Source organism: Ptychodera flava, chromosome 16, assembly GCF_041260155.1.
Source record: "Ptychodera flava strain L36383 chromosome 16, AS_Pfla_20210202, whole genome shotgun sequence".
In the NCBI taxonomy this organism is placed as follows: Eukaryota; Metazoa; Hemichordata; class Enteropneusta; family Ptychoderidae; genus Ptychodera; species Ptychodera flava.
Window position 1 is genome coordinate 11,032,053 of NC_091943.1, and position 22,836 is coordinate 11,054,888.

At 39.4% G+C, this 22,836-nt stretch overlaps 1 long non-coding RNA gene across 1 annotated transcript; it reads left to right on the forward strand.

Moving 5' to 3' along the window:
• Nucleotides 1-2,399: 2,399 nt before the first annotated feature.
• LOC139152804 (uncharacterized) lies at nucleotides 2,400-6,509 on the forward strand. The gene is made up of 3 exons (XR_011556712.1): nucleotides 2,400-2,490; nucleotides 4,863-5,160; nucleotides 5,598-6,509. It is a non-coding gene; the product is annotated as an uncharacterized lncRNA (long non-coding RNA).
• Nucleotides 6,510-22,836: the final 16,327 nt, after the last annotated feature.

The following is a 22,836-nucleotide window of genomic DNA, read 5'->3' on the forward strand; positions in this document are numbered from 1 at the left end:
GTCCCGTTGTTGCATCTACTTTCCACGGAGGGGCTGAATGACGATTTTCGGTTCAGCCCACTTGATTAACAATTTTATCATATTGTGCCCGTAATTGTGTACGAAGTTACTTGATTTGTATTTAAGCGTTTACACATTTACGTTCCATCAACATTTTTAATTGAACAATGACCTTTTTACATTCGTTAAAAAATAAAGTAAACAAAGCCTTCAATATTAACGAATATTTTTTCGCTTTTGGCAGATATACATATATTTATATTCCGATACAAACTGATTTCGTAAACGAAGCGAAGTACCAGAAACGTTCAGACAAACCATCCACAGGTCTCGGGCCAGGCATTCTTTCTATGGCTGCACTTCTGGAAGTTGAACGTCCTTTCAGCTATTGTTGATTGAACGTTTTGAAATCAGAACTTGACGGGAGACAGACAGACTAACAGACAGACAGACAGACAGACAAATACAGCATTCCAAAGGAGTACGAAGATTTGTTACCCTTGGATGAGTTTTTTGTTACGATGCTCTGATGTTAAGTTGCGATGTAATAATTCGTGACAGCAATGTGTTTCTTTCTTGAATTTTGTGCATATAATTATGCCAACGACGATTGATTGCAAGGTTTTCCCAATTCTTCTATAGTTCACTGAAATCTTGGACTTTAATCCCGCTAACGATATAAATGCGTTTTGTCTCCAAATCATACATGTATGTGAAAACAGCAAATGCCAATACACCAACTGTTTTTAATGTTATATTCACGTAAACAGGTGTCATATTTTGGCCAAAATGATGTATATTTGTTACAAATCTATGGATTTTGGGAATTTGAGACGAGACTGTGAACAATAAGGGAAGGCGTCAAATCTGTATTTTGAAAACAGAAATTTAAATGTTTTGGTTGAAATATACAATTATGGTCAGATGATATGATCAAATCAGAGAGATTGGGTATTGATGCTACATATGTAAAATATTTTTAAGTCATATTTTGTTTGTATCGAAAAAAAACTCATATTTTGATCATCATCATGAGGATTTTTAATTTCTCGACATACTTTAAAATCGAGACTGGCACATGAAATAATGTTCCATGCTCTAATGAAGTATTTGAAATAATCGCTGTGCTATTAATTTGCATTTGCGTACTTGAGATTAGATAAGATAAGATAAGATAAAGTATTGCATTGAAGTCTTCTGTCCATGTCTAGCATCTTATTTTAGAACTTGTTAGTTCTTCCTGTTTGCACGTTACTTACAAAAAAATATCACCCAATCTTCAGAGGGCCGGTTTGGACTCCGGTTATGAAGTTAATTAAAAAGCCAGTCATATAAGTTTCAGTCGCCCGTGTTTATAAAAAAATTCAGTAGTCACACTTCGGTAAGTATTTTAGCATAAGTTGCCTTCGCTTTCAGATCATGTTATCGACATAACTGCAAAATAGATACAGCTAATGGGGACCTAATGTCTTCATCCATTTTATCTATTTCAATAACTTCATGATGATGATGATGATGATGATGATGATGATGATGATGATGCATCATCATCATCATCATCATCATCGTCTCCCAGGTATTAAACTACAATGTATTTTTTTACATTAAACGGGTTTTACCTTTGCCTTCGGAGGAAGACAGGAGCTGTTGTCAGCGAAGTTCGAATTCATCTCAGACCATGATCCACTGTGATTATCACTTGTCGTCAGGTTTATGAGTCTCTACTCCACACCCCCTCAGTGTCAAATTTGCAATCTACAAGGCGATTGCCTTCGGGACTGAGTTTGAAGGTAGACGCAAGGCGTTATATTTTTGCAGAGTTACAAATACCAAGCGTTAACTGTGAAAACCTTATCATTCAAAGCTTAAAATCTAGAACCTTAATAATATTGAACCAAAAATGCATTTGGACTGACCGTCTTGCCTCGTCTGATGACAATCTCAATGACCACAGAACTGGATCTTTACAGGACCGTAATAATTACAGGACCGTAATAACTGATCGCCCCTTAAGGGGGTGAATTTCAGAAAATAATTATTTCAGATGGTGTATGAGTGTATTTAAAACAAAAGCAGCACCAAAACTACTGCAAAACCATGATCTGTGAGGCAGAGACCACGCACTCGCCGTCACATACATAGACATCCAGAACGCTCCGTCCCAATCGAATTCACTATTGTCAGAAGGTTAGACAGAAGGAATTTTCAGTAAAATTTGGTACATGTCGGATGACCTTAAGTTTACAGAAAATTCGAGTACAATATTGTAAATATAGGTACTGGGAACACCGGCATACCTTGAAAAGAAATATAAATCCATTGAGTGTAAAGGGATTGTTATGTATGCTAGTACTGTTGGGGAAAACCCAATCTATTTATAGCGCTGTGACGCAGAATTTCGATTTTTCTTTCGGCGTTCAATTCTACTGTGACAACAGAAGAAGGAAATTCTATCACTTTTGGTTCTGCTAACGCTTTCCGAATAACTTGGTAAGTAATTTCTCATGGAGAGTTAAGAAAGATGACAAATATAACATGGGGATGATTGCTCTGAAAGCGTTAAAATACATGCTGATGAATCTCCAGTCTATCGTCTATCGAATGTCCTAGCTATCGGCCTTGTCGATTATTGTCTGCGAAGTAACACTATGGTCATGACGTCAATTGATCCGCCTTTTTTGTTATATATCTATCAACATTTAATTCAAATAATGAAGCATAAAACGTTCTTTTTAGTACACGTCATTATCTCTTTGAATATGAATGATCTGCTCTTACTCTATCTCAAAAATTAGAATCTAAAGGCGAGATTGTCACTAAAGTCCTTTCACCTGCGGCATTTCAGACTGTTCTATTATTCACATACATGTGTGAATAGTGAGTCCACATTGTTCGCACCAAGTCTTTTTGATGTTTTTTAATACGTACTGTGACATGAGTTACCTGAAAACGAGAACATGTTCGGCTTGGCAGGCTCTCACCTATGCCGTAGAAACATGGCGGTCACCCGCCTACATGTTCGTCAAGTATGCAAAGCAGCTTTTATATTCAAAAGCACGTATCGGAGTGGTTGATAGAACCACACAGTTCAAGCTACTATGGCCCATTGTTGCGTTTGTCCCCTTTATGCAGGGCGATATACGCATTCCATGTATTCTCTTTTTTCGAGCAAAAATAGAAGTGTTCAGCAGGCCTTGTTGGCGCGTAAACTTGTCCTCCCGTACCACCGTGTCAAATGATGCAAAATCAGCCAAGTGAACGATTCCTTAGCCGGGGGCGAGTCGGCAAAATATTCTCGTCGTTCTGTACATGACACACATTTCCCCGAAAAGTCCCATACATCAACATGATTAAGAATGACCTTGGATGGATATATTCAACGAAATTGCCAGAGCTGGTTTAGAAGTTTCGACACTATCAGTTAGTCTCCATGAAATTTAATGTTGTTTTGTTACATGCAATGTTTCATATTTCCCATGCCAAATTTACCTCCAAGAGCAATTAATTAAGAAAAAGATTTTGATTTTTGTGTTGCGTTGTGAAGTAAAATTTGCCGGTACTCTTTCGTTCAGGGACAAAAGAAAACTCATGGGTCATGTGGGATATTATTAAAACTGTACTGAACTAAGTTTGAGAAGAACAGTTCGTATACACTTTTACATCTGAAACAGGTCTTGAAGACAAACATAACAGTGAAGCATTGGCCAGTGAGTAGGTGACATCTAACTCAAAGCGAATCTAGATTTCATAGCCACGTGTGCAATCCATGAAATAGGATTTAATATCACTATGAAAAATACAATTTCAAAGATAGCAGAGCCTCATTTTTGTGGAAAAACTACAGAGAACTGCGTACTTTACTCAAAGCAAACATTAGATCTCTTCAGCCTCGATGAACGGAGTGACTTCCCCTTCTATGCGGTGACAGGTGTTCAAAGTGACGTTTGTCAAATATAAGTTTTACCACTTCGCAGTTAAAATCAACTTACACGCTCAAGCTCACCTTACCGATTTTTTTTTCGAGTTCTCTGGAGAGACGACACTCGTGAGAAAATCGGTAACAAACTTGTTCATCCATCTAATCATGTGGACGTGACGCGTTCAGTTTCCATGATTGTCGCGGTATGTCATTAGCAATTGTATATACGGAACCAATGTCATAACGATTGAGTATTTCATGACCTAAATTTTCGTCACAGAGCTTCAAATTTCCTCCTTCTTACTCAGTAATTTAGACCCCAAGATTCAGATGTGTGCGGCAAATTGCGTTCACCGGAGCGCCCGCTCGCGACAGAATTATGATTACCTTTTTCTCGATCAGAAATTGTAACAACGTAATAGAAACAAGTCACTCTGTCACTATTGAAAAAACAACATGTAGGCAATATTTTACATAATGATTCAATATTCTTACACTATTATGTACATGATTGGGGAAAGGAGTCGTGATGAGGTGTTGGCAAGACTACCAGTATGTAACTGTAAAAAGGCGCTGACGAATCATGCAACTTCTACGCGCAGAATTTCGCAGTAAAACAGTGGTTTCGCCGTGTCTTGCAGAAAGCAGCTCTATTCATCATCTTCCTACTAGCATGGCCGCGATTCTTCGAGTAGGAGCCCCCCAACCTCATAAAGAGAGACTGTACCGAACTGGCCACGCACAGTCATGCGGTCCGGCCTATAAGGCTTGATTTTTCTCCTATACCCGTGATATACAAAGGGTAAAATCACAGAGTCTATATTATACATTTCAACTGAAAGTGAACGTTGTGTCGCATTAGTTGAATGCTGAGAAATGAAGATCATCAAGTCGAGGCAATTGAGTGGAGGTATAGTATCTAGTAACGCACGATTTCTTTCAGATAAGTGAGTTATTGTCATGGAAAATCCGTCGGAAGCCTGTCGCTCGGAATTATTGAAAATATTCGAAGACCTCGGAAAACATGACCTTGAGAAGGCAAAGGATGTCATTAGGGCGATGGGAATACCATGGGGCACTGTAGAGCGACTGAATTCGCCAAGTGACTTCGCAAACACACTTCTGAGTTATTCGGATTCTGTCAATGTGTGCAGGGACAGAGTCAAAGCTATTCTGATCAAAATTCCGAGGCAAGACCTAACACTTCGGTATGCTAGTTCTTTAAAGATTTAAACAAAAAGGTGAGTACTACATACAACTTTATTAATGTATATATGCACAAACAGTCTATGTATTTTTACATAAACAATATTTTAAAACACACACACATACATACACTATACAAACAAATACATGTATAGACATATACGTATACACTATATTGTGTATATACACTGTATATGATTATATAAATACACACACATATATATATATATATATATATATATATATATATATATATATATATATATATATATATGTGCGTGCGTGTGTGTGTGTGTGTGTGTGTGTGTGTGTGTAGTTACGTTTGAATGTGAATATATGTATCTAATATGTATGGTGTATCTATGTATCTAATATATGTATCTATGTATCTATGTATGTACATTTATTCAAAGGAAATATTTGTATTTTGTTTAAACTTTACCAACCTTACGAGGTATAATTCTCTCTTCAGAAAAGCGAAGACGTGAAACAAAAATGTGAACCACATGTGGGGGACCCACTTTGGCTTTGCTCTGGAAGTGGCGATCGGACAATTCAACAGCTAAGTGGAAGGGTTAGGGAACTAGAAACGAAAATTGACCATTTGACATCGGCTTCAAACTCTTCCACCGATCGAGTTAACAACTTTCAAGGCAATTCAACTTTAGCGGAAGTCCGCGGTCACTATGACGACTGTCAAAACGCCAAAGTTTACACCAATCATGAAGTAGCAAGGTCACTACAGATATTAAAACAGAATCAATTACAATTAGAGTCAACGATATCACACTCAAGGGAAATAGTGGATCTCCTTAAAAACCAAGTCACCTGCTATTCTATGACCATGAACAATTTACAGTCAGAAATACTCCATGATAAAGGACGATTCAACTCCATAGAAGGAAAGCTCAAAGAACTGGAGAATAACACCGCGCTCAAAAGTCAAGACTTTGCCAAAACTAACGCTAGAATTATACACTGCAAGATCCGAGGTGCAAACTTTTTATAGACTACCCTTCGCTACGTATTTAGGTGTTGCGAGTGTAGCGAATGCTAGGAAAACAAGTCTAATTACAGTGAAATATATCAATGCGCAGCCTATTTTAGATGGGACTATTTTCACATAGAGAGTCTGGTATGGAACAGCTCGGTCTTGCCATCGATTTACATATCGTGAATAATTATGCCTTTAAGAAGAGAAAGAAAGTTGAGAGTAGTAAAAGAGAGAGGGTCACCTGAACTTCGTTTAAAGGACCAGGGACCCCTACAAATAATTTAAAAACTATACTAGGGTACGTTGGTGATTGATGAAAGCTAAAACATGATAATTTTCAAGATATGTTGAGGTGATGCATGTAGATATTAAGTATGGAATAGAACGGTAAAGTTGTAAAGAGCAGTCGCGTCGTTACTCGCCAGAGAGACACCCATCTTGTAGCGTAGTTAAGAACGTGTAGCGAGGTGTAACCAAGTGTAGGAGTAAAATTTTTATGAAATTGGAGAAGGGGGTGTTAGCGGACGTAACGAAGTGTAGTGAGGTGTAATAGGCTGTAAGATGGTCACTTTTTACTCGCCCGAGAGACACCCATCTTGTAGCGTAGTTAAGAACGTGTAGCGAGGTGTAACCAAGTGTAGGAGTAAAATTTTGTGAAAATTGGAGAAGGGGGTGTAGCGGACGTAACGAAGTGTTAGCGAGGTGTAATAGGCTGTAAGATGGTCACTTTTTACTCGCCAGAGAGACACCCATCTTGTAGCGTAGTTAAGAACGTGTAGCGAGGTGTAACCAAGTGTAGGAGTAAAATTTTTAAGAAAATTGGAGAAGGGGGTGTAGCGGACGTAACGATTCGAAGTGTAGCGAGGTGTTAGGGGCTGTAAGATGGTCACTTTTTTACTCGCCAGAGAGACACCCATCTTGTAGCGTAGTTAAGAACGTGTAGCGAGGTGTAACCAAGTGTAGGAGTAAAATTTTTATGAAAATTGGAGAAGGGGGTGTAGCGGACGTAACGAAGTGTAGCGAGGTGTAATAGGCTGTAAGATGGTCACTTTTTACTCGCCAGAGAGACACCCATCTTGTAGCGTACTTAAGAACGTGTTAGCGAGGTGTAACCAAGTGTAGGAGTAAAATTTTGTGAAAATTGGAGAAGGGGGTGTAGCGGACGTAACGAAGTGTAGCGAGGTGTAATGGCTGTAAGATGGTCACTTTTTACTCGCCAGAGAGACACCCATCTTGTAGCGTACTTAAGAACGTGTAGCGAGGTGTAACCAAGTGTAGGAGTAAAATTTTGTGAAAATTGGAGAAGGGGGTGTAGCGGACGTAACGAAGTGTAGCGAGGTGTAATACGCTGTAAGATGGTCACTTTTTACTCGCCAGAGAGACACCCATCTTGTAGCGTAGTTAAGAACGTGTAGCGAGGTGTAACCAAGTGTAGGAGTAAAATTTTTAAGAAAATTGGAGAAGGGGGTGTAGCGGACGTAACGATTCGAAGTGTAGCGAGGTGTTAGGGGCTGTAAGATGGTCACTTTTTACTCGCCAGAGAGACACCCATCTTGTAGCGTAGTTAAGAACGTGTAGCGAGGTGTAACCAAGTGTAGGAGTAAAATTTTTATGAAAATTGGAGAAGGGGTGTAGCGGACGTAAGGAAGTGTAGCGAGGTGTAATAGGCTGTAAGATGGTCACTTTTTACTCGCCAGAGAGACACCCATCTTGTAGCGTAGTTAAGAACGTGTAGCGAGGTGTAACCAAGTGTAGGAGTAAAATTTTGTGAAAATTGGAGAAGGGGGTGTAGCGGACGTAACGAAGTGTAGCGAGTGTAATAGGCTGTAAGATGGTCACTTTTTACTCGCCAGAGAGACACCCATCTTGTAGCGTACTTAAGAACGTGTAGCGAGGTGTAACCAAGTGTAGGAGTAAAATTTTGTGAAAATTGGAGAAGGGGGTGTAGCGGACGTAACGAAGTGTAGCGAGGTGTAATAGGCTGTAAGATGGTCACTTTTTACTCGCCAGAGAGACACCCATCTTGTAGCGTAGTTAAGAACGTGTAGCGAGGTGTAACCAAGTGTAGGAGTAAAATTTTTATGAAAATTGGAGAAGGGGGTGTAGCGGACGTAACGAAGTGTAGCGAGGTGTAATAGGCTGTAAGATGGTCACTTTTTACTCGCCAGAGAGACACCCATCTTGTAGCGTAGTTAAGAACGTGTAGCGAGGTGTAACCAAGTGTAGGAGTAAAATTTTTATGAAAATTGGAGAAGGGGGTGTAGCGGACGTAAGGAAGTGTAGCGAGGTGTAATAGGCTGTAAGATGGTCACTTTTTACTCGCCAGAGAGACACCCATCTTGTAGCGTAGTTAAGAACGTGTAGCGAGGTGTAACCAAGTGTAGGAGTAAAATTTTGTGAAAATTGGAGAAGGGGGTGTAGCGGACGTAACGAAGTGTAGCGAGGTGTAATAGGCTGTAAGATGGTCACTTTTTACTCGCCAGAGAGACACCCATCTTGTAGCGTAGTTAAGAACGTGTAGCGAGGTGTAACCAAGTGTAGGAGTAAAATTTTGTGAAAATTGGAGAAGGGGGTGTAGCGGACGTAACGAAGTGTAGCGAGGTGTAATAGGCTGTAAGATGGTCACTTTTTACTCGCCAGAGAGACACCCATCTTGTAGCGTACTTAAGAACGTGTAGCGAGGTGTAACCAAGTGTAGGAGTAAAATTTTGTGAAAATTGGAGAAGGGGGTGTAGCGGACGTAACGAAGTGTAGCGAGGTGTAATAGGCTGTAAGATGGTCACTTTTTACTCGCCAGAGAGACACCCATCTTGTAGCGTAGTTAAGAACGTGTAGCGAGGTGTAACCAAGTGTAGGAGTAAAATTTTTATGAAAATTGGAGAAGGGGGTGTAGCGGACGTAACGAAGTGTAGCGAGGTGTAATAGGCTGTAAGATGGTCACTTTTTACTCGCCAGAGAGACAGCTAGGAGTGTAGCGTGTTACGACGTGTAACCGAGACTAGAAGTGTTTTCTTTTTGAAAATTGGAGAAGGGTTAAGTGTTTTGTAACCTATTCTAGAGATTTATTTTTCCGAAAATTGGAGAAGGGGTGAGCGTGTGTGGATGTTTTCTTCATGATAATTCAAGTAACCAAACAAAAGGTTGCAGAGTGTTTTTATAAATTCTTAAGAAATTACTAGAGCATTTTCCGCCTGAAATTGTCATAGTCTTTCCAAATTGGCGCAAAGGAATTAATTATTTACCCTCGCGATACGTTATCGTTTTTCGACACGATAAAACCTGCGCAATTCTTCTCGAATTGGAACTTATAATACTGGCGTCACTAAATACCAGCAGTGTTTCGACAACATTGTCTTACTGGTTTACACATTTACAAATTCAGCCGGTAACCTATCTCTCTCGTGTAAGTATTCTGCGTAATATTTTCCGTTGTATTTCAACCACTTCTATGTAATATTCAGCTGTTATTAACATTGTATTGTTATATCAACTTATCGTTATGGTGTTTGTTACCGACATGCCCAAGATACTGTCTAAATGGACATACACACACTATAACCAGGACTGACTCAGGCAAGGGAGACAGGACTCAATCACGCAGCTAGACACTCACAGGCAGACTCATTGACTGGTGTATCAGTAGCTGGGCCGTGAGGCCTAGGAATGGTTCCGTATTCAATAACAAGATCATGGACGTACTACAGACTAAGATCAATAAAAAGTTTCACATACTATTTTCTCATGTTTCTAGTAACGAGATCGACAGTGGCAGGATCTTTCTTTGTCATGACAACATCCGAAAACAAGTAAGTCTTTTGACAGCAAATGAAAAATGTTGTGACTGATTCTGAGGCAGTTCACTGCTAGATTTCAAAACGAACAAATACGTGTTGGAAAACACTCGAAGCTCCGTGTACACACAATAGATAATTCTTGCATAGTAAAAATACGTCAGTTTCGAATTCATTCATATTCTTCAACAAAAACAATCTTCGTCAAAGTAGGTTGTCAGTTATAAAATTCCCGCACAAACGTGTCAGGGGTTGCTGGGCAAGCCTGAATGTCACGAATTTGAAGAAATTTTCGTATTATGTTGGGCCGGGCTAATTTATGTTTTTAGTGTACGTAACCTCGATTTGTACACTTGACTTTCCACCTCGATGATACATGTATCGCGTATTTTCTGCAAGGAAGTTGAATATGTGACAGTTTGCAACTGACAAATGCCACATTGAAGAGACAAGTACACTAAAACCTAATGGATCATCTGATACGTCTAAACGTCAACGGTGCAGTACGGCACCTGTGAGATCGTGTTTAAAATTTGCAACATTATAATGTTGCACATCGGCGCCGTCGTGTTTCAAATAATGAGATGACGTAATTCTTTGCTTCAGACTCGATCACAATGGTGCACGAAAACAACTTTTCAACGACGGCATTTCGGCATTCCTATCAACAGTCGAGATCGATAAAGCAGCCATACTCAAAATACAACTCTGTTGATCTGGCATTATTCGGCAATGGTCGGTTACCATAGGCCAGGGGTTTCATCAAGAGCCGGCAGCCGGCGAAATTGACCGGTTACTCTTACGATTTCGCCGGCTACCTTTTTGGAAATTTGAACTCTTTCATTATAGCTAAAATATGTTTTACCTTCTGAAATGATACGGACAAGTTTCATAAGATGTGTAATCAAACTTTTCAACGGCTTTTATGTGAAACAAAATTTAGAAGACGAGCGACTACTACGATCGCTTTGTACTACGATGCAGCACGGTCTTGCGTATACTGCCTCAATAAAAATCGGAATTGCAATTGACGATTCTATTGGCTACCTGAATTGCTGATTCCTATTTGGTGACCTTTATATACGCTAATGAAAACGTGCATACTACACTGTCGGCCGTCGTTAGCTCAACTCAAAATGGTCGATGAACAAATGAAGACGGAAGCGATCGCAAGGTCAAGCTTTGCTGTACGATCCTCGGTTTTGAAGTGGACAAGAAACAAGAGAAGGATAATTACGTGGATTTAAACTGTTTTCGTAGGCAATGACCTGATTTTCACGAAAATCTTTTTAGTAAGCCGATGTGCGTTGCACTGCGGTTGGCGTAATTGTGAAGGAGTATAGCCAGCAGGACGTATGATATGTACTGACTGCTCTTCGGTCTGTCGACGCCAATAAGAACGTCGCGCAGAGTGGTTACAATGCGATCAGACCTCTAAATTCACTTCAAAAGATTTCGTCAAGTTCAATCCAAATGTGCGCTTCTGCATGAACGTACAAATTTTCATATCCTATATTAAGGTTCTTACTTTGCATACCCATATAGTCAAATAACCCTGAGGATCTTTGATTCTATTTGCGAAATATGGTAATGATTGTCATTTTTTTTATCATTATTCGTTATATAAATTATCCTTTTTACCTCCACTTTTTCATCTACAGATTTCCATACCAAACATCAGGGTTCTTAATTTTAAGCATAACATTATGCATTAATAAGTTTCTAATTTACTGTGCTTAAAATATGAGTTTTTCATCCAGGATGGCATCAACAAGGGGATGTTTCCCCTTTACCAGAAAATTTCGAGGGCATTTCACCAGTTCATGTGTTCTACTTGTACCTCTAAGGTGTGACTGACACAATTTCATGGCAAGAGGGGGGGGAGTGGTCCCTTGTCAAATTAATTGGGGGGTGCCAACATTTCAACAGAGGGGGAATTCCCTATCCCTATCTAGATGTAACACTGTATAATATCATCTACATATCAAATTTATATCATTAATAATGGTGAATTATTATAGTTTACCTCCTAAAAGCATAGAGGCTCTAAAGACTTCAATTTTCTTTGTTCAAATTATCGTCAACATTACCACATTTTATCATTTTTAATTATGAATTATCATATTTAGGCCTAATCTCCCAGGAAAATGGCTTTTATGATATGAACACAAATTGCCCTGGAGCACTGCTGACAATTCCCCCGAAAATACTATATAGAAATTCAAGTGACTGTAAGCGTAAATTAAGCTCATATTTCAGGGTTTCCAGCCTTCGGCCGGGAGGGGGAACACCCCCTCCCGGACCCTCCCCCGATGACGACTGCTTTGTGGTCATGGCAGCTGCAAGCCGCCTACTTTTCCATTCTAGCCCCCTACTTCAAAACTGAATGAAACCCCTGATAGGCTGGAGGTATTATTCATGCTCGGAAAAGCACGTTTCATACATCGGGTAAATATCGGACATGATGTCGCTTGAAGGATGTGTGATTTCCATGGCCATGCGTGTTAATCATATGTCTGTTAATGCTAGCAACGTTCACGAAAGGTGAAATAGTCTTTAAAACCGTGCAGTAATTTTGTGGAGGCTTTGTTCTTGAGAATTTCGTTTTGTTTTTTATCCAAACCTGTCGCTTTACCACATTTTGCTATTGATTGGCCCTTTCAGTTTCTGCAATTGTGATTGGTTGATTTACTATGAAATGTCTGGATAGCATAAGATTTCAGGTCATCATACTCGCTGTCAAATTGCTTTACTTTATTCATTATTGCACACAGGTGTTCATCATCAAAACAAAACTCTTCGGAGTCATCTTTTAATGTAGGTTCATTCGTGCTGAATAAATTTGCAAAATCGTTTCTATACCTGATCAACAGCCTCAGGATCTGTAAATGACACACCCTCATTTACAATTTTCATTGGTATCGGTGTTTACGTATATACGTTTGATTGATGAAATATGTCATTAAAGTCTTTCCAGAAATTTGTCCCCTCGGCCTGCACATCCAGCAATTTCTGTTGTTGTGATTTAGTACCATCGTTTGACTTTCCTTAATTCAGAATCAAACAACCGTCTAGCTTCCATAAATGATTGTCTCAGTCTTGATTTAACCCTAGATGGGCCTTTGCATCTGAGCAATAGTTTCTCTTTTGACAAGCTGATTCCACAAGTGTGAGAGTATTGTTGACCACCATGGTTTATTTTCCCTGCGATGTTCCGTGGTTCTCTACGATATATCTTGAACTGTAGATGCGTATCCATCTCACTTTTGAAAGTTCACATATCATTGTACATGGCATCAACATCCGATTGTTTCAATTGAGCTCGTTCGAGATTTTCAATGATTTTAGTGACATGAACAAGAGTGTTGTGGTTGCACATAAATTCATCTGAAATATGGTCGAACTATAAACCCGTTTTGTTTTTGGTGCAACGTTTCTACAGTCACTGGAGCGCGATACAGAAACCTTGTTTTCGCCATCAAATTCTACACAAATATTCCAAGTGACCACACAATGGTCGGGTGCAGTGCAGGTAGGAAAAAATACCGAGCTCATCACAAATTCGTGCATTATACCACACTTGGAATTTTTTTAATGTATTCGGATCAAGGGCTGGTAATAAACAATAGTCAACTACAGCAGAACCTTTAATAGACCTTTTCCTCATTCAACCGGAAGTTAAATTAACATTATATCATTTGCATGGCGATTTGACCTAATTCAGCTGCGGAAGTCATTACAACTTCGCCGATGCTAACTAGCCATGTATGCAACCCGAAATTTCGGGGTTAGTTATATGCTAAGCCGGTCGGAAGGTGTGAATCACGTACACATCGATAATACCAAAATCAAACGACTCGAACAGCATTTGCATGCAAGGCAGTGTGTGGAAACCGCGACTATTTCTCCTGTAAAGTTTGATTGAATCACAGTCCGATTATTTTCGTCACAGTCTCTCTACAAGGGACTATGGTTTCGTGGTATTTTCGAATTCTGACACCACATGGCAATTGCGATGCGACATCGGTACAAAAGAACTGAAAAGACGCTTCATTGTACCAGCACCTAGCACAAAAGCTGAAAATGGTCGAACGACGTAAGCACGGTCACTCAACAAAAGCGAGTGGAATGACCGTGGCGTGCAGACTTCGCTCGACTTCTGTAGCTTGTAGACTTGACTGCTACTAAAGTTCAGTTTACAAGTAATAACTCCTACTTTCTTTCGGTCCGTACTTATGACGACATAGCGGCAGCTGTATACCTTACCTCATCCCACCTCACAAGAAAAAACAGAGACATTGTCTATGTATTCGACTCGAGTGCATTGCAATCGTAATGTAGCCTCGCCAGTCACAATCGTTTTATCAAACGTTTTGAATCAGACAAGGACTTCCGTCAGAAGAAAATCGTAATGAAAATTTGTACCATTCTTGAGGTTGCTAATTCAGCAAACAACACAGGCGATAATTGTGATTGTCTCACAGTCTTCAAACACTCCCAGCAGAACATTTACATCAAGCAGTGGAGAACGAATTCAATTTTTAAATAGCCAAGTGTAGGTAAAGCTACATCCGAATCAAAAAATATAAAAATGCAAAATTGAGAGTCCCTTGATGACGCCGATTTTTTTTATGCCGGTGATAATGAGGGGGCCGCGGGCCTCGAACGGAATGATGTTAAGTTTCAGTCGTAGATAAAGGTTTTCGGTTCGGACTTTGATTTACTTGAATTTGTGGTGATTCGGACTCAGTATTTGCTGCATCAAAGGGTGTAAAGTGTAAGATGAACGCTCATGACTACGGTATTTACGAGCTGGTCATTAAACCACGGTGACTTCACCATAATTTTGAATCCTATCTGCGGACGGCAGTGGATCACGTGGTCCATGCTGCTTATCTCTCGCCAAAGGCCCTTAGATCATGTTTTGTCTAAATAAGCATCAAAACATTGCAAAATTTGTTGAAACAACATTTGATGGACATTCATGATGGATTCATGGAGCATGAAAAGGTGTCGAAATTATTCCTCTGGTAGTGATTCGCATGCTTTTTACAGAACTCGGTTTTCTCGAGAGTCTTTGCTTTACGTTGTAATGTTAGCCTTTTCTATTCAAATTAGATAAACATAATTATGCCAGCATAAGCCGCATAAACGCTAGAAGCGAGGACTGCGTTCCTTTTTGAACAGAGCTAAACGGTGGTACACATTGTGTTTGAAAAGTCCCCCAAGATAAAAACACAGTGAGAGTGACAGTCACTGAAGGAAGACAATTTTCACGAAAACAAGGATATCTCTCACGTGCACTGCGAGTTGTCGTTGAAAGGCAACCAACGCCAATATCGTAATCCCCATCCTATGTTACTGCAGACGTGCCTTCAAAATGACTCAGCTGAAACAGTTTTGTGGCCATCGCTGAATTTTTTTAAAGGGATATATATATGTGTGTCACTTTAAAATCTTATCATTTAATGGCCAAAACAGTGACCATGAAATTTAAATTTCCATTTCCACATAAATGTTGGTATTTTAGTCCTGTTTGTGTAGCGTAGCCTCCGTCGATTTTAAATTTCACTGAACGAACGCGGCGAACAATGATTGCTTCCTTGCTCCCTGTTTCTCTTCGTCTCTTTGTCCATCTACATGTATCTTCTCTGTCTTATCTTCATACACAGTCGCTGTCACAAAGAGAATCTATCTATCCACCCACATGATCTATCTATCTAGCTATTTGTCTGTCTGTTTTTTTTATTTATGCTAAATGCTAATGGAAAATACTGGTCGAGAAGTTTTATAGCTTGTTCCTTTGTGAAAAAACACTTCGAATGACAATCACTGGAAGAAACTGGATTGCGAAATGAATTGCCCGGTCAACTTCCGTTGTCGGACAAAGACGATCTCGTTTGTGTGAAACAGAGGACAAGGCGACATTTCACTTTTATATGATATCCGATATTTACGGCTACTAGACTATACAATATCGAAATTAGATTGGCTTAGCCAGATCTATAAAGGGCTGAAATCTCCGATATATATCGGATATTTACGCGCGATTTCACTGAATCTAGTAACGTCTAGTATCGAAGCTAGAGTCAGTCAGAGCTAGAGTCAGTCCTTGGAAGTCGGGTTTGGCCAGAACTGTAAGGTGGTGAAATCTCCGATATATATCGGATATTTACTTGCGATTTGACTGAATCTAGTATCGTCTAGTATCGAAGCTAGAGCCAGTCCTTGGAAGTCGGGTTTGACCAGAACTCTGAGGTGGTGCAATCTCCGATATATATCGGATATTTACGCGCCATTTTACTGAATCTAGTATCGTCTAGTATCGAAGCTAGAGCCAGTCCTTGGAAGTCGGGTTTGACCAGAACTCTGAGGTGGTGCAATCTCCGATATATATCGGATATTTACGCGCGATTTGACTGAATCTAGTATCGTCTAGTATCGAAGCTAGAGTCAGTCCTTGGATGTCGGGTTTGGCCAGAACTGTGAGGTGGTGAAATCTCCGATATATGGATATTTAAGCACGATTGACTGAATCTAGTATCGTCTAGTATCGATATTAGAGTCCCGAAATCGCCGATAAATATCGTGTAAATATCGGAGATTTCACAGATCCGGTGTGCTGAGACACAAGGCAAGTAGTTCTAGTATCGTCTAGTATCGATATTAGAGTCACCAAATCGCCGATAAATATCGGGTAAATATCAGATTTCACAGATCCGGTGTGCCGAGGCACGAGGCAAGTCATTCTAGTATCGTCTGGTATCGATGTTGGAGTCCCCAAATCGCCAGAAAATATCGGGTAAATATCGGAGATTTCACAGATCCGGTGTGCCGAGGCACAGGGCAAGTCATGCAAGTATCATCTAGTATCGATATTAGAGTCCCCAAATCGCCGATAAACATCGGGTATATATATAATATCGGAGATTTCACAGATCCAGCGTGCCGAGGCACAGGCAAGTAATTCTAGTATCTTCTAGTATCGATATTAGAGTTCCCAAATCGGCGAAAAAAAATATCGGGTATCCTAAATATCGTCGATTTCACAGACGCGGCTTCCCATGGAACAACCGCAATTCATTCTGTATCGTCAAGTATCGATACTTGTCCCGAAATCGTCAAACTTCGATAATTAGATAGTAAATATCCGATATTTAAAAATTGTGCAAAGTCGCGTCTTCATGGTGAAAACACTGCCGCTCTAAAGATACCCAACGTTTTATTCAGATCAGAAGGCATCCATGACCCACTGGGTTTAATCTCCGCTCCTGCTAAACAATAGCATCTCGTTGGTGTGTACACATGTAAAAATAATCGATCTTTATTTCTAAGTTTCTCGAAAGAAGTTCAGCATTGTAATAAAGTGAAAGTTTGATCATGACACACTAATTAATATCAAGAGATCGCTCGGAAAACGGGTAATGATTGGATGAGGTGATCATAGCCAGGTTGTTCCAGAAAATTATCTGATTACATCCACTCTCTCCCATGGAAATTTGAAAAATTGAAATAATCTGCCTCGTAGTCGTTTTCGGGGCAAGGATATGGTGAACAGTAGGACGCTCGTTAGCTTCATTGCTTGTCAACAAGCAGAGGGTATGCAGGATCAAAATGTCAAAAAATAAAATCTTCCGGGGATCTTACTTTACTACATTGCAAGTTATTGATGCTATGCTCAGACATAGACCCTCGAGGGTCTATGGCTCGGAGAAGTGTTTTAGCATTCACAGAAGGTCGATCGACACTCTTTAGCAACAGTAAAATTGCGCACATGCACACGTCACTGATATGAAAACCTAGCTTTAATTACGGCTGAGAAGTGAGCCTTCACGGTAAGTGCAGGTATAATGATTTCAAAAAAATGGAAAAAAGTCCATGGAAATTTGCGGTGTAAATTTTCTTGTGTAGTACTGTTTGATTCGGACCATCGCTGGTGCAGGCAGCCGAAAATAAAGTCGTAGTCTTACACCATGGAGCTAGAAACGGATCTAGCTCCATGCTTACACCCGATACGTTGTACCGCTGTATAAACCACTGATGATTTATACACGTCTAGGCACACATAATCAGGTGCCAATGTACTCTTGCATTGCACGGCCAAAACCGGTATCGATTATCAACGCGTGACAGTCCCTCCTCCAAGCAAGAGACGTCCTTTTCAAGCTCCCTGGGTCAACCCATGGAGGTAAGGGTCAGCCATAGTCCGTATCGTGTTGAGGACTTGAGGGTGAGCATATCAAGGTCTGCATTGCCATAATGCTGGCCAGAAAATTCATCGTCAATAATCCCCTCATTAACTAATACTGTGAGCAAACTAACTTCATTTACACTTCGCCGCGAAATGCATACAGGTGGCGCTTTTCGCATCTGATTAACAGGCGTTAATAGGTGTCAAGTTAGCATCGGGGAAGTTGTAATGTCGCCTTGCAACGTCCTAGCTGTGGCGATCGTAGCTGTGGATTCATAGCTGTGCCAAGCCTAACTGACGTAATATTCTCATAAATATTCTTCTCAAAGGATCAAAACAAAAGAAATCATGCAATTCTGGGATAAAAAAGTAGTTATCAGAAATTACAGCTTGAACTTTATCTCAAAAATACAACAAAATTACGCATGAAAATGGCAAGCATCCACGTAAAAAATCATGTATTATGTGGAGTAGGTAAATTGCAGCATGAAAAATCTGATCTTTCAGTAAGAGATCACAATAAAGACAATTCGTTGTATTCATCAGTATAACTCTTCGAAATAAAAAAATCATTCATTTTGAATATGCTGTGAGCGACGAAAAGAGAAAATGATCGGCAGTTGAGATAAGATAGCTGGACTGGCAGTATGGCGGATATGACATGGGGATCGACACCACTTTGAAAGATCGTGTATGCGATGCTATTTTGTGTGATTTTTTGTTGTAATTCCATCTATTTCCACAATTGATACATGAATATCTAGGAACAGAATGCCTCTTTTCGAAAAAAACGACAAAGTTATGCATGAAAACGTTAAGCATCTACGTGAAAAATCATCTTTTGATATGGATCAAGTATTATGCAGAGTGTGTAAATTGCAGCATGAAAAAAAAGATCTTTCAAAGATCAGAATAAAAACAACATTGCTGTTAAATTCGTTGTATTCATCAATATAAGTCTTCGAAATAAAAAAAAATCACTCATTTGGCCCATACTGTGAGCGATGAAATCGCTGAGCGATGAAATCGCTCGTGCCAAGAGAGAATGATCGGCTGGACTTGCATTGACAACTGTGGCGAATATGAAATCGGAATCGACACCAATTTGAAACATAGTCTATGTGATGCTATTTGTAATATTTTTCTGTAATTTCATCAATTTACAAAATTAATACATGCGTATGATCAAAAGACAGAATGCTTCTATTGTAGAGGGTACTTGAGGTTACCGAAATATCACATGGAAGTAGTTGGCAATAAAAAAGTATCACAGTGCAGTCATAAGCTTATCATGTATGCACGTAAGGACGGCCCTGCATTACGCTACAAAGAACTGATTGGTATCTTGCCATATTTTGGGGTTCAGGAGTTTCGTTAACTTAGGCAAAAATCCTCATGGCAAACACACATATACAAACACAATTTTTTCCCTCATAGTTTGCAATTTTGTGAGCAGGCAGTGAAGAATGGACCTTACAACATTTGACGAGTCACTGGCGGGCCTGCTATTAGTAAATATCTTGGCTATAGGGGCTTGTGACTCAACACATGATTTGCTCACCCCTGAGAAAGGAATAATGTTCATACAGTAAAAATTAAGCCAAAACTTATGTACGTTGGACAATTTTTTTACTAAAGAATAAATGATGACAAGGAAAGAACAGCTATCAAATATCATGGGGAACTGTCAAAGAGTCATTGTTTACTAGCAAGGGCCAGCTCCAGCCAGACAAATGGTTGTTGGGCTGTTTGATTACATCCATGGATAGCCTAACTTATTACAAAAGTTCAATCAAATTGAAACTTGTAATATGTAAACGTAATATCTGAGTTTTTTTTATACTTTAAAGAATTTGGTCTTGTCAAAGTACGCTAGTATAACACAGGCACGGTCCCTCCACAAAATCAGGGCTGTCATATGGTTATCGAACTGAAGCAGACACAATGCAGATCAAACGATCGACGACTTCGACTTTGGCAGAAATAAGAAACATTTTTGCAATTTAATTCATAGAAAAATTACAAAATTAATGTGACGGCTTTCACGCCGAGGCTTGTTTCTATGAAATGCCAAAATCGCCTGGAAATACAGGAGCAGAGTTTCCATACACTAACTCTACGTAGAGAGACGACGAACGTTCCAGACTGCAGCGTAAATAGGTCAAACCGGCGACGTGCATGTAATTCGGCCGCATGCGCAAGGAAACTTCCAGTGACATTGAGGAAGTTGATACTGAGGTAAAACCATGATATTGATGATTGCCACGCCCATTTCACATGCACATGTTATTATCTTTGCAAAAGTCAATCAGCAAATCACCGTAGGAATTTTTACCTCATCTACAACGGATCTCGGTGGTACATCAAGTAAATCTGTCACATAGTCCTGCAATTCACCGCATCTGGCGTTGAAGTCACCTCACAAAACGTGAAAGTCGACACAATCTTCGTGAGATATTCAAAGAATTCATTGCTAATATCTCCCCGTGGAGAACTTTAAGGTTGTAGGTAACAACAACATACGGTAAAAGAACCTTCAGAAAGCTTGTGTTTGAGTTTAAGCCACAAGATACCTTCCATATTATTACAGTTACATCGTATAGGTTCAGTAAACGCATATGCACAAATATGCCAACACCTCCCGAGCCACGTACAGCTCTTCTTGAAATGAATTTTCTGTTATGGCCGAAGAAGACGTAGTTATCCAACTCAAGGACATCGCTTCCTTTCAAAAACATTTCGCACACATGATCTAAGTCCATTTCCTTTATACTCGCTATTTTCGATCGTTTCTTCTACAGAACTATTATATAGAAACCATACAAATTTTTCTACCCGAAAAAATATTTACGATTTCAAATCATCGAATTCATCGGAAATAACACCGCTAAATAATTCAATGGTCGAATTCATAGGACCATAATGAAATTTACACACGAGATATGTTTTTTATATGGAGACTGCTTCAAGGCATTGATCGTGACATTTTTGAGATCTACAAATTTAGACGAAGAGTAAGTTGAGATTGTATGCCGGTCTTTGGAAATGTACAATTACGTAAAGTATAGCATTGAAAGGCAGGTAAGATAGCCCAAAGGCGTTTGGTGCATTAAGCTATATTTAACAAAACAATAAAAATGATATAACCGATCATAAGAAACTTTGTGCTGAAGAACTTGGTTTTTTGAAGACAAGACTACGGGTTACATTTCTGTAAGTAGGCCTATTATCCAACTTTAGCAAGCTTGTCAAATCAACATCTGAAGAGTAACTTAAACACCTTTGCTTTTGTTCTACTCTGTTATATTATAACCAGGACTTAAACGGTGTACCTCGCTCTACTGTTTATTGAGCACTTTGTATCGGACAAGTCGAACCGCATACTAGTACTTTGTATATATATATATATATATATATATATATATATATATATATATATATATATATATATATATATATATATATATATATACGAAGTATGCGGTTCGACTTGTCCGATACAAAGTGCTCAATACAAAAGTAGAGCGAGATACATAAGGGATGCTGGAGAATTGAGTTTAACGAAGTGTAGCGAGGTGTAAGGGGTTGTAAGATGGTCACTTTATTGAGGGAGAGGGGGTTTAAGAATGTAGCTGCGTTTTCATGATGTTAATTCAAGTATACAACAAAAAGTTACAGAGTGTTGTTAAAAATGTTTACAAAATTACTCGAACATATTTAATTTGAAAAATTGTCACTTGTATAGTGCCCTGTAGCCTCTATAGAGAACCTTTCAGATTATTCAAATAACAGAAAATTCCCCAAAACGTCATTCTTTCTTCTTCGACCTAAACCCTCGATCTTAGGTAAATTCTGTAACCTTCGTACGGAGCTATTTAACCTCTCGAAGGCATGGCACTGTGAAGCTCACCGAGCACTCGCACATGCGTAATTATTAACAAAAACACTTCATATAGTACGCAAATACAAACACAGCAACTAACTTATACATCGGTAAATTGTGAAATAGATAGCCTTCCGACTGTAAGTGCATAAATTGGTTCTTAAGTATCGATGCCCTTATATTATCAGGAAGAGCATTTTCAATAAGGCATATTTTTGTCAGAAAACACTGATAGTTTCATCAAAATTTGTGACATAGAGCAGCTTTTGAAAATGATATATTGTATTATTGCTCTGTGACATTGATTAACTTGAAGAGGATAAAATCATCAAAGTAAACCGCGTATTTAAAGAAATGGCGTCTTTATCAAGAACAACAAGTGGAACTGAATTAAAGCGCAGTGGTCGTCGCACTGCACATGCTCCTGAGGGGTCCCCCCCCCTGTTGACAACATATCCGAGAATGCCGCATGAGGTTACGGGTTGATTATTATATTTGCGATATTGTCGATAATATGGCGGCTGATTTGTCACAAGCATACCACCTTTCCAAATCTAACACGCAATAAAAGGTCAATTATCTGAGTTAAATATCTTCTGAATATTGAACAGTAATTACACGCTGGATTGAGATCACATTTGATCATGATTTCCTTGAATCAGTTGAACGGGCCTCGCTCGAGCCATGGAGCTGAGTGTATGTCAACGCGGTGACCTTCTCCATTATCGAAGCAACAACACCTCCCTTGTGCTGCTCTGGCTTGCCGATCATGGTCTTGAGTGTAATATTTGTGTTTAGGCATTGTGCTTGTTCCTGGTCTTCATATATATACAATGTTGATCATTTTAGTGA